Genomic DNA, 12,701 nt, shown 5'->3' with positions numbered 1-12,701 from the left:
AACCCGCATCAAGTTAATGCTCATGAAGAAGGGGCTCTTCAACATAGTAAATGGGAATGAGAAGAAGCCAAGGACTCTTGCTGATGTTCCTTGTTGGGAAGTAAGAGATGACAAAGCTCGTGCCATCATCACATTGGAACTTGATGACACTTACATTCATCATGTGGATGGATGCGAAACTTCCAAGGAAGTTTGGGACCAACTCACAACTCTATTTGGGGCTCGATCTAAAAGTTCAAAGTTTGGTTTGCTCATTGAATTTTTTAAGCTAGAAATGAAGTCTGGCACATCCCTAGCCTCACATTTTGAACTACATGAAAGGCCTATTAACACAACTTGCAGGAATAGGTCTTAAGATGGATGAAGATGTCTCCATTGGTGTATTACTTAAATCTTTACGTGAAGAATATGACCATGTGGTCACAACCTTGACCAATATGCCAATATCAAAGCTTGTGGACATTGAAGCATCTCTTCTTGAGGAGGAGAGAAAACTAAAGACCAAGAAAATGGAGTCTCCATCGTCATCAACCTTGTCTACTGAAAATGCTTATTATGCAGGATCTAGTAGGTATGGCAAGAACAAAGGCAACTACAACAAGGGCTACAACAACAACAATCTCATTTGTGACTTTTGTCACAAACCTGGCCATGTAGAGAAGAATTGTTTTGCCAAGAAGAAGATGCAACGAGTCTACATCATGGAAGAAGTGCAGCAGGAAGAAGACCAAGAAGAAGAAAAAGATGAAGACAAGGGCCACCATCATGAGGCCCTATCTATGATTAGATCAAATCATTTATTCTAAAGTGCTAAAAGCAAGGGCATGCCCTATACACATGGGTGTCCTCTTCACTCATACATGTAGCCACGTCTTGTCACACTCTTCTAAAGTCGTCCCATACCTCTTTTGTACGCATGACTAAAGCCTCTGAGTTCACATTGGCATAACCTATGTATGGCATTGCTAGTCAAACCACGCTCATGCATGCTATCACTGAGCATTGGGTGGTTAATTAGGCTCATGAGAGTCAGCATGACCAACTGCATCATTGAGTGGATTCAGTGTTTGAGGAGGGGTGTTAAAAATATGGCAAACACCTTCACTAAAATGATGTGTAGGGCACATACCTTGTAACTAGCACTATGCACTAAAGTCATAGATTATGGGCAAATGGATACAAAGGTTATTATGCAATCTTACCATGATGTAAAAGAGTCATTTAGGAGCTCAACATCAGCCAAAGGGGTCGTGATCCCTTGATTAGGTAGCATTGGTGTGATTAGCAAGATTCTAGGGTTGGTGGTCACTTTTAGGTGCTTGAATCTAGGAGGGAAGGTGGAGATGATTTAGATGATGATTAACATCTAATCTTGAGCTTAATCCTCATGTACTTCAGCCTATATAAAGAGGCTCTCATCTATTGAAATCAACACATATTTGCCCCTCACTTATGTTGTCATTATGCTCATCATTATGCTAATTACTTCTTGATTAGTAGCTTAACTTCATCTTCTTCATTTCTATTCAACTATGCAATGGAGCTAGTGTTTGATCCTCCTTAGGATGGTTTTTTAACAATTCTTAAATGGATCCTATCACTACAGTGGTTGGGCGGTTGGCTAACCCATGGGATTGGATGGGGTTAGGCTGGATTGATGGATCCCTGAAATGAGACTCAATTCTGTTAAGTTGAGATAGTTGAAGTAAATCCTCGATAGTCCTTGTTCTATGGAAAAGAATCAACAGATGTGCCTCTCTTGACGAGGAAAAAAGCATTGGTCTCTATAATCCAAGTGCAAGTCTCTTCCCTTGATCGGACCATGTGACTTACAGGTTCGGTCGGATCAGCTTGGTTAGTTAAGGCTCTTAACTACGTTAGAATAAAATATTCAGGAGGAATCGCCCGTGCTTTCTGGGCGAGGGAAGTTTTTCCAGGTTTGGTTTTGGAAGAACTGAGGGATTAGTCTCTTGTCCGGATATCCATAGGCGAGGCTGCGAGTGAGAGGCCCTGCCCTATGCAAGAAGTGCTACTTCTGTTGCTAGCACCCCCGAATTCATTATGCGGATTGGCTAAAGTGGAACAACCGAGAAGCCATAAATGTCAAAAATTTATGAAGTACCAGTAAAAGATTGTAATTGTGAGATGAAATTCTTACAAATTGATATTCAGAATGAAGGTTCATAAATTGGAAATTGCATCTTCAGATGGAAGTACCGCAATTGTATGAAATTCCTGACTTACTTGAGGCCTAGATATGATCGTAATTACCTTATAGCTCCAAGGACCATGACTACCTGTATATACCGTGGGTATATCTGCAGCTCTTTACTGACAATATATACGAGTAAATCTTAGACCTTGAAACTATAAGCAAAAATGTTATCCAGATGATGAATTCGAATGATGGTTGATGTGATTTGAGAATTTTGGTTGAGAATTGATGAGTTGATTTGGATTCTAATTGAAAGATGATGATTCCTAAATTCTGGTTGAAAGAAGATAAGTTGAACAAAGCCACAATAAGGATGAATGGGGCAAATCCTAGTGATGATGTTAGTAACTGAAATTATGATTATGACTTTAGCAAATCACTATGAGATTAGTGGATGGTGCTGACAGATTGCTACTACTGTTTGACCTTTGACCTAGTGGCTCTAATTAAGGGATGACAAACTGAGAACCTGCATAACTGCAATTTTTGTGGGGAATGTTCAGATGGAAATTCCGGTCTGATGGACAATTATTATGTCAAGGATATGAATGTTCTGTATATTCTGAATGAATTATTCTCTGATAATGAGTTCTGTGTGTTCTTCCTGTAGAAGGGATCTTTATCCCAGGATTCTGCGTGGGTTGACTAGACTATAGGGAACCCCATAATAAGTTGGATCTTAAGGTGAAAGAGTTTATCCTCCAGCTACTATGAGATGAGGGCATCTCACATTTTTTAAGTGGGGTAGGATGTAAGATTCCTCCCTCCAGCTTTTAAGGTGTAAAGGTGTAAGAACCTCCCCTTCTGTTCTTGAAATTATTCCCCTCTCTTTGAAATAGAAGAAAGATCTTGTTTTACCCTGTTTTGGTCTAGAGAGAGAAAATGTCTAGAGAGAGATAATCCAAAATTGAGCTTGGTGGACCAATTGATTGGTCAGGGGCTTCACTCTGCTATTAGAGAATCAAGCCAAACTTGGAGGTTAAATTAAATTTTATGGTTTTTTCCAATTTATCTCAATGACTTTCTTCTTCTCACCCCCTCTCAAGCTTGAGAAGCTTTCTAAATAATTGTTTTGATTCAAATCAAGCTTTCTCTTAAAGTCTTAAAGCTTAATTAAGAGAAAGTTAATCTTTATGCTTTTTTGTAATGCTTTCTTTAAGTAAATCTCTCTCTTATCCTTGTGGCTAAATCCCTTGAAAAATGATGCTTCTCAATGATAGTCTCTTAATTCACAGCTAAACTCTAGGCCTAATAAGCTAGAGATTAAGAAAATGGTATTTTTTATGATTTTGTGTTAACAAAATAATGGTTATTTCTTTTAGGTTAATTATAAGTAGTTAAAAACTACTTTGATTGATTCTAAATGAGAAATAGACTATCCTATCAATTTAGGAAAAGAGAAATAATGAAATAAGCTTAATCTAGTGGGATAATCAAAATTAAGTTTATGATTATGGTTAAAATTATGATTTAAATTCATAGTTTGATTTTAAGCATAAAAGAGGAACTACTATCATATTTTCATTACAAGCTATTTGTTCTTTAGAAAAAAATTGAGAATTATCAGTAGTTAAGGTAAATTTTTTTAAAAATAATACATATTTTATTTTATGCATAATGCTAAAAGAGGACTTCCTACCATATTCTAGGATTGGACATTCTATGCAAAAATAATAATTCTCATCATATTCATCATGAGAAATAATTTTTTTCTAAATATGCATAATTAATTGATTATGAGAAAAGAGTAAATTTTGGTAAATTTATTTTTATACAAAAAGAGGAGTTCCCATGATATTGAGATCCAAGTAATTAAATGGTAAAAGAGGAATTTTTGGCACAATTCAAATTATGAGTACTTATCAAAAGTGGAAATTTGAGCATTATTAATTTTATTGGAAAATATGGATAGAATTGCTTTTTGTAAATCCCATGAATCTTTTACTAAAAAAGAAGAATATTGAATATATTTCACTTGAGAAATTTGGGAAAGAATATGAAAATATCCATCGAGAAAAAGTACCTTTAACTAGGTAAAGCAATTGGCAAAAACTTAGAAAAGTCCCATTTGTTGAAAGCAAAAAAACGGTACTAAATGTGAATGCGATGTGATAAGATGTGAATGCGATGTGATAAGATGCGAGTGGATGTGATGAGATGTGGATGAGATGTGATGTGATGTAAATGGATGTGGATGTGATTGTGATGAGATGTGATGTGATGTAAATGGATGTGGATGTGGATGTGGATGTGAATGTGATAAGATGTGTATGTGATGTGATAAGATGTAAGGAGATGTGAGTGGATGTGATGAGATATGGATGAGATATGATGCGATGTAAATGGATGTGGATGTGAATGTGATAAAATGTGATGATATGTGAATGGTGTGATGTGATGTAAATGGAAAAGAATGAGATGTAAAGTGATAGATGTGCATGTGAATGAATGGATGTATGTGGATTGACGTGAATGTGAATGAATGGATGGATGTGGATTGACGTGAATGGGAATGAATGGATGGATGTGGATAGATGTGAATGTGAATGAATGGATGGATGTGGATAGATGTGCATGTGAATGAATGGATGGATGTGGAGAGATTTGAATGAGAATGAATGGATGGATATGGATAGATGTGAATGTGAATGAACAGATGGATGTGGATGAATGAGATAAGATTTGAATGGATGTGATGAGATAAGGATAGATGTGGATGTGATGTAATGTGGATGGAATGAATGAGATGTGATGTGGATAGATGTGGACGTGATGTAATGTGGATGGAATGAATAAGATGTGATGTGGATAGATGTGGACGTGATGTAATGTGGATGGAATGAAAGAGATGTGATGTGGATAGATGTGGACGTGATATAATGTGGATAAAATGAATGTGACGTGATATGGATGGAATGAATAAGATGTGATAATGATAGATGTGGATGGAATGTATGTGATGTGATGTGGATGCAATGAATGTGATGGATGTGAATGGGTGTGATGAGATATGAATGAATGTGATGAGATGTGAGTGGATGTGATGAGATGTGAATGGGTGTTATGAGATATGAATGAATGTAATGAGATGTGAGTCGATGTGATGAGATGTGAATGGGTGTGATGAGATATGAATGGATGTGATGAGATGTGAGTGGATGTGATGAGATGTGAATGGATGCGATGAGATGTGAATGTGATGTGATGATATCTGAATGGATGCAATGATGAGATGTGAATGGATGTGAATGTGATGATGCGATGAGATGTGAATGGATATGAATGTGATGTGATGATATCTGAATGGATGTGATGTGATGTCAATATGATATGATGAGATGTAAACGAATGTTAAAAGATGTGATGAGATGTGAATGGATGAGATGTGATGTGAACAAATGTCATGAGATGTGATATGAATCGGGGTAGATGTGAATGGATGAGATATGATGTGAATCGGGGTAGATGTGAATGGATGAGATGTGATGTGAATGGATCAGATGTGAATGGATGTGATGTGGATATGGATAGATGTGAATGGATGAGACGTGATGAGGATGGATGTGATGTGATGTGATGTGATGAGGATCTGAATAGATGTAATTGGATGTGATGAGATGTGATGTGGATGAATGTGATGTGATATGGATAGATATGATGAGATGTAATATGATATGATTGGATGAGAATGGATGAAGGATGATGGGAATAGATATGACTGGATGTGGAATAAACAAAGTGAATTGATTTGGAAGGATGAGATGTAATATGATATGATTGGATGAGAATGGATGAAGGATGATGGGAATAGATATGACTGGATGTGGAATAAACAAAGTGAATTGATTTGGAAGAATGTAGAATAACGAAAAACGATGTGGAACAATGTCGAAAGATGAGAGTTTGTTAGAAACTGTATTTATGACCTGTTTTTAAATGACTGTTTTAAGTCAAGAATGCTTGCCAAGCATTTTGACCATCTTGTGAATAAGATCGTGGAGACTAAGTGATAAAGTTGCAACAGCTGACGAAGAGTCAATGGAGGATGTCTTGCGTAGCAAGGTCAGCCGAGGTCTTAACCAACCTCGATTTGATTTAAATGGTGAGCTTCCGGTACGGTGGATGAGGGACCAAGGAAGCGGCCTATGAGTGAAGCGCTAGGTAACCTATGAAGGAGTCTAGAGAGTGTTGACCATACGGTGCTCGAGCTCTGGGTCACCGAAGATACCCACATGTGCGTCGAGGAAAAAAATAAAACAAGGTGTTAGATTTGTTTTCTGAACTCCAGCATGGATCTGGTTGATTGGCCTTGCTGGTCCTCAAACGGATGAGTCCATGGCTCTTTTATATGGATCTGTTGGTTGATCTTGCTGATCTTCAATGGAGAGTCCATCTGGATTTTTCTTATGTGATTATATTGCCAAGTACTATTAGCTAGGAACTATCAAAAAGGCCCCTGAGTATATAGGTGGTGAGCGTTCTAGTTGCCAATGATGCCATAGGTACATTGATGAAGGAATGATTTAAAATTAGAATTCAAGGTAGATATTTTGAAGGATTATGATGAGTGATACTATGGTTTCATTAAAGGATTGTTTTAAAGACAGTTGAATCCGTGAAACTGGCAATTTCATATTGGATGTGTAAGTGGTGTGACTATCTTGAAGTTTGCTTGAAGCACCGGGTAGGGGGCTTGGGAACTCTTTTCCCTAGTATGCGGAGCAAAACATAACCAAATTCCTAAATGGATCCTATCACTACAGTGGTTGGCTAACCTATGGGATTGGATGGGGTTAGGATGGATTGATGGATCCCTAAAATGAGACTCAATTCTGGTAAGTTACGATAGTTGAAGTAAATCTTGGATAGTCTTTGTTCTATGGAAAAGAATAACCGGCTTTGCCTCTTGACGAGGAAAAAAACGTTGGTCTGTATGATCCAAGTACAAGTCTCTTCCCTTGATCGGACCATGTGACTGACAGGTTCGGTCAGATAGTTTGGTTAGTTAAGGCTCTTGACTAAGTTAGAATAAAATATCCAGGAGGAATGGCCTATGCTTTCTGGGCGAGGAAAGTTTTTCCGGGTTTGGTTTTGGAAGAACCGAGGGATTAGTCTCTTGTCCGGATATCCATGAGCAAGGCCGCGACGAGTGAGAGGCCCTGCCCTATGCAAGAAGTGCTACTTTTATTGCTAGCACCCTTGAATTCGTTGTGCGGGGTGGGCAGGGATCTTTCAGCTGGTATTATAGTAAATTGGCTAAAGTGGAACAACCAAGAAGCCAGAAATATCAAAAATTTATGAAGTACCAGTAAAAGATTGTAATTGTGTGATGAAATTCATACAAATTGATATTCATAAATTGAAAATTGGGCCTTGGAAGTACCGCAATTGTATGGAATTCTTGACTTGCTTGAGGCCTAGATATGACGGTATTTACCTTATATCTCCAAGGACCGTGACTACCCGTATATATCGTGGGTATATCTGCAGCTCTTTATTGACAATATATACGAGTAAATCTAAGACCTTAAAATTATAAGCAAAAATGCTATCCAGATGATGAATTCGAATGCTGGTTGATATGATTCTATAATTTTGGTTGAGAATTGATGAGTTGATTTGGATTCTGATTGAAAGATGATGATTCCTGAATTCTGGTTGAAAGAAGATAAGTTGAACAAAGCCACAATGAGGATGAATGGGATGAATCCCAGTGATGATGTTGGTAACTGGAATGACGATTATGACTTTAGCAAATTACTATGAGATTAGTGGATTGTGCTGACATTGTTTGACCTTTGACCTTGTGGCTCTAATTAAGGGATGACAAATTGAGAACTTGCATAACTGAAATTTTTGTGGGGAAGATGGAATTCCGGTCTAATGGACCATTATTGTGTTAAGGATATGAATGTTCTGTATATTTTGAATGAATTATTCTCTGATAATGAGTTCTGTGTGTTCTTCTTGTAGAAGGAATCTTCTTCCTAGGATTCTGCGTGGGTTGACCAGACTATAAACAACCCCAGAATCAGTTTGATCTTAAGGTGAAAGAGTTTATCCTCCAGCTACGAGATGAGGACATCTCGCGTTTTTTAAGTGGGGTAGGATGTAAGATTCCTCCCTCCAGCTTTAAAGGTGTAAGAACCTCCCCTTCTGTTCTTGAAATTATTCCCCTCTCTGAAATAGAAGAAAGATCTTGTGTTACCCTGTTTTGGTCTAGAGAGAGAAAATATCTAGAGAGAGATAATCCAAAATTGAGATATCTTTGGATATAAAGATCCTGCTAGTGCCTAAAATGGATTCCCCAAAAACAAAAGTTCAAAATGAACTTTTCAAGGTGCATTAGGAATTAATTGAAAATGTGTATAAGGGACCTTATTTCAAAAAAAATTAGATTATCGTAAGGTTCCAATCGGTCAATTAGATTAATCCAAGTGTTGGGATGAGATAAATCCAAAAGAATAAAAGAAAATACCAAAAACGAGTAAATGCTCACACATAAGATGAAGAGTTGACTGAGTACAAAGTTTATTAGGTAAAATTTATGAGATATTACTAAAAAAATGAGATATTTTGGAATAATGACGCATTTTTGACACCTCGGTAAGGAAAGCAAGACTCTTGAGGTAGGTGCCTATTTCACATGTGTGGAAGGGTTTTTAATTAAAAAACATTGTGATATTCTTATCTCTCCTCTCTCTTGGATCAAACCAAATCAAAAAGGGAGCCAAACTGGTCCAAATCTTGTCAAAATTGAGTCAAACTGAACTTAGAAAATTCTAGAACCCAATTGGACTTGGTTAGTGGCCTCTCTCACCTATAAAAAGACCCTTAGTATTTTGTAAAAAAATATTGGATCTATACCATGCTAGTATTATATTAAAATAATCATATTTTTTATTATCTCTTAAATTTTCCTCTCTCTTGGGAGCTTGGAACTCTCCCTCTCTACAACAACTCTTGGATTTTCTCTTCTTCTCTTGGTGGACCAATTGATTGGTCGGGGGCTTCACTACTAATAGAGAATCAAGCCAAACTTGGAGGTAAAATCAAATTTTATGGATTTTTCCAATTTATCTCAATGACTTTCTTCTTCTCAACCCCTCTCAAGCTTGAGAAGCTTTCTAAATAATTATTTTAATTCAAATCTAGCTTTCCCTTAAAGTCTTAAAGCTTAATTAAGAGAAAGTTAATCTTTATGCTTATTTGTAATGCTTTCTTTAAGTAAACCTCTCTCTCTCTAAAAGAATAGCCATCCTTATGGCTAAATCTCTTAAAAAAGGATGCTTCTCAATGATAGTCTCTTAATTCAAAGTTTAACTCTAAGCTTAATAAGCTAGAGATTAAGAAAATAGTATTTTTATCATTTTGTGTTAATAAAATAATGGTTATTTCTTTTAGGTTATTTATAAGTAATTAAAAACTACTTTGATTCATTCTAAATGAGAAATAGATTATTCTATCAATTTGGGAAAAGAGAAATAATGGAATCAGCTTAATCTAGTGAGATAATCATAATTAAGTTTATGATTATGGGGTTAAAATTATGATTTAAATTCATAGTTTGATTTTAAGCATAAAAGAGGAACTACTATCATATTTTCATTACAAGCTATTTATTCTTTAGAAAAAAATTGAGAATTATCAGTAAAAGCGGCGAAGCTATGGCAAATGTTTTAGAAAATAATACATATCTTATTTTATGCATAATGCTAAAAAAAGACTTCCTACCATATTCTAGGATTGGACATCCTATGGAAAAATAACAATTCTCATCATATTCATGAGAAATAAATTTTTTCTAAATATGCATAATTAATTGATTATGAGAAAAGAGTCAATTTTGGTAAATGTATTTTTATACAAAAAGAGGAGTTCCCATGATATTGACATCCAAGTAATTAAATGGTAAAAGATGAATTTTTGGCACAATTCAAATTATGAGTACTTATCAAAAGTGGAATCAAGCATTATTAATTTTATTGGAAAATATGGGTAGAATTAAGTTTTGTAAATCCCATGAATCTTTTACTCAAAAAGAAGAATATTGAATATATTTCACTTGATAAATTTGGGAAAGAATATGAAAATATCCATCGAGAAAAAGTACCTTTAACTAGGTCAAGCAATTGGCAGAAACTTAGAAAAGTCTCATCGGTATCGAAAGCAAAAAACAGTACTAAATGTGAATGCGATGTGATAAGATGTGAATGCGATGTGAGTGGATGTGATGAGATGTGGATGAGATGTGATGTGATGTAAATGGATGTGGATGTGAATGTGATGTGATGTAAATGGATGTGGATGTGGATGTGAATGTGATAATATGTGTATATGATGCGATAAGATGTGAATGTGATGTGAGGAGATGTGAGTGGATGTGATGGGATGTGGATGAGATGTGATGCGATGTAAATGGACGTGGATGTGAATGTGATGAGATGTGATGATATGTGAATGGTGTGACGTATTGTAGATGGATGAGAATGAGATGTGAAGTGATAGATGTGCATGTGAACGAATGGATGGATGTGGATAGACATGAATGTAAATGAATAGATGGATGTGCATATATGTGAATGTGAATGAATAGATGGATGTGCATAGATGTGAATGTGAATGAATGAATGGATGTGCATAGATGTGCATGTGAATGAATGGATGGATGTGGATAGATGTGAATGAGAATGAATGGATGGATGTGGATAGATGTGAATGTGAATGAATGCATGGATGTGGATGAATGAGATGAGATGTGAATGGATGTGATGAGATATGGATAGATGTGGATGTGATGTAATGTGGATGAAATGAATGAGATGTGATGTGGATAGATGTGGACATGATGTAATGTGGATGGAATGAATGAGATGTGATGTGGATATATGTGGACGTGATGTAATGTGGATGGAATGAATATAACGTGATATGGATGGAATGAATGTGATGTGATAAGAATAGATGTGGATGGAATGTATGTGATGTGATGTGATGTGGATGCAATGAATGTGATGGATGTGAATGGGTGTGATGAGATATGAATGAATGTGATGAGATGTGAATGGGTGTGATGAGATGTGAATGGGTGTGATGAGATATGAATGAATGTGATGACATGTGAGTGAATGTGATGAAATGTGAATGGGTGTGATGAGATGTGAGTGGATGTGAAGAGATGTGAATAGATACAATGAGATGTGAATGGATGTGAATGTGATGTGATTATATCTGAATGGATACGATGAGATGTGAATGTGATGTGATTATATCTGAATGGATGCGATGAGATGTGAATGTGATGTGATTATATATGAATGGATGTGATTATATAGATGCGATGATATGTGAATATCTGAATGGATGTGATGTGATTATATATGAATGCATGTGATGTGATTATATATGAATGGATGTGATGTGATGTGATTATATCTGAATGGATGTGATGTGATGTGATTATATCTGAATGGATGCGATGATATGTGAATGGATGTTAATGTGATGTGATGATATCTGAATGGATGTGATGTGATGTGAATATGATATGATGAGATGTAAATGGATGTGAATATGATGTGATGAGATGTGATCTGATGAGATGTGATGTGAATCGGGGTAGATGTGAATGGATAAGATGTGATGTGAATGGATGTGATGTGGATCGGGGTAGATGTGAATAGATGAGATGTGATGTGAATGGATGTGATGTGATGTGGATATGGGTAGATGTGAATGGATGAGATGTGATGAGGATCTGAATAGATGTAATTAGATGTGATGAGATGTGATGTGGATGAATGTGATGTGATATGGATAGATGTGATGAGATATAATATGATATGATTGGATGAGAATGGATGAAGGATGATGGGAATAGATATTACTGGATCTGGAATAAGCAAAGTGAATTGATTTGGAAGAATGTGGAATAACGAGAAATGATGTGGAACAATGTGGAAAGATGAGAGTTCATTAGAAACTGTCTTTATGACCTATTTTTAAATGATTGTTTTATGTCAAGAATGTTATGGAAGCATTTTGACCATCTTGTGAATGAGCTCGTGGTGGAGAGCTAAGTGATAAAGTTGCAACAGCTGACGGAGAGTCAATGGAGGATGTCTTGGGTAGCAAGGTCGGATGAGGTCCTGAGACCAGCCTTGGTTCGATTTAAATGGTGAGCTTCCGGTACGGTGGATGAGACACCAAGGAAACGGCCTATGAGTGAAGCACTAGGTAACTTGTGAAGGAGCCTAGAGGGTGCTGACCATACGGTGCTCATGCTCTGGGTCGCCAAAGATACCCATGTGTGCATCGAGGAAGAAAATGGAACAAGGTGTTAGATTTGTTTTTTGAACTCCGGCATGGATCTGGTTGATTGGCCTTGCTGGTCCTCTCAACAGATGAGTCCATGGCTCTTTTATATGGATTTGTTGGTTGATCTTTCTGATCTTCAACGGAGAGTCCATCTGGATTTTTCTTATGT

This window comes from Cibotium barometz, chromosome 21 (assembly GCF_041138505.1).
Source record: "Cibotium barometz isolate CiBa-2024 chromosome 21, ASM4113850v1, whole genome shotgun sequence".
NCBI classification, from domain to species: domain Eukaryota; kingdom Viridiplantae; phylum Streptophyta; class Polypodiopsida; order Cyatheales; family Cibotiaceae; genus Cibotium; species Cibotium barometz.
This window is presented reverse-complemented; position numbering follows the sequence as displayed.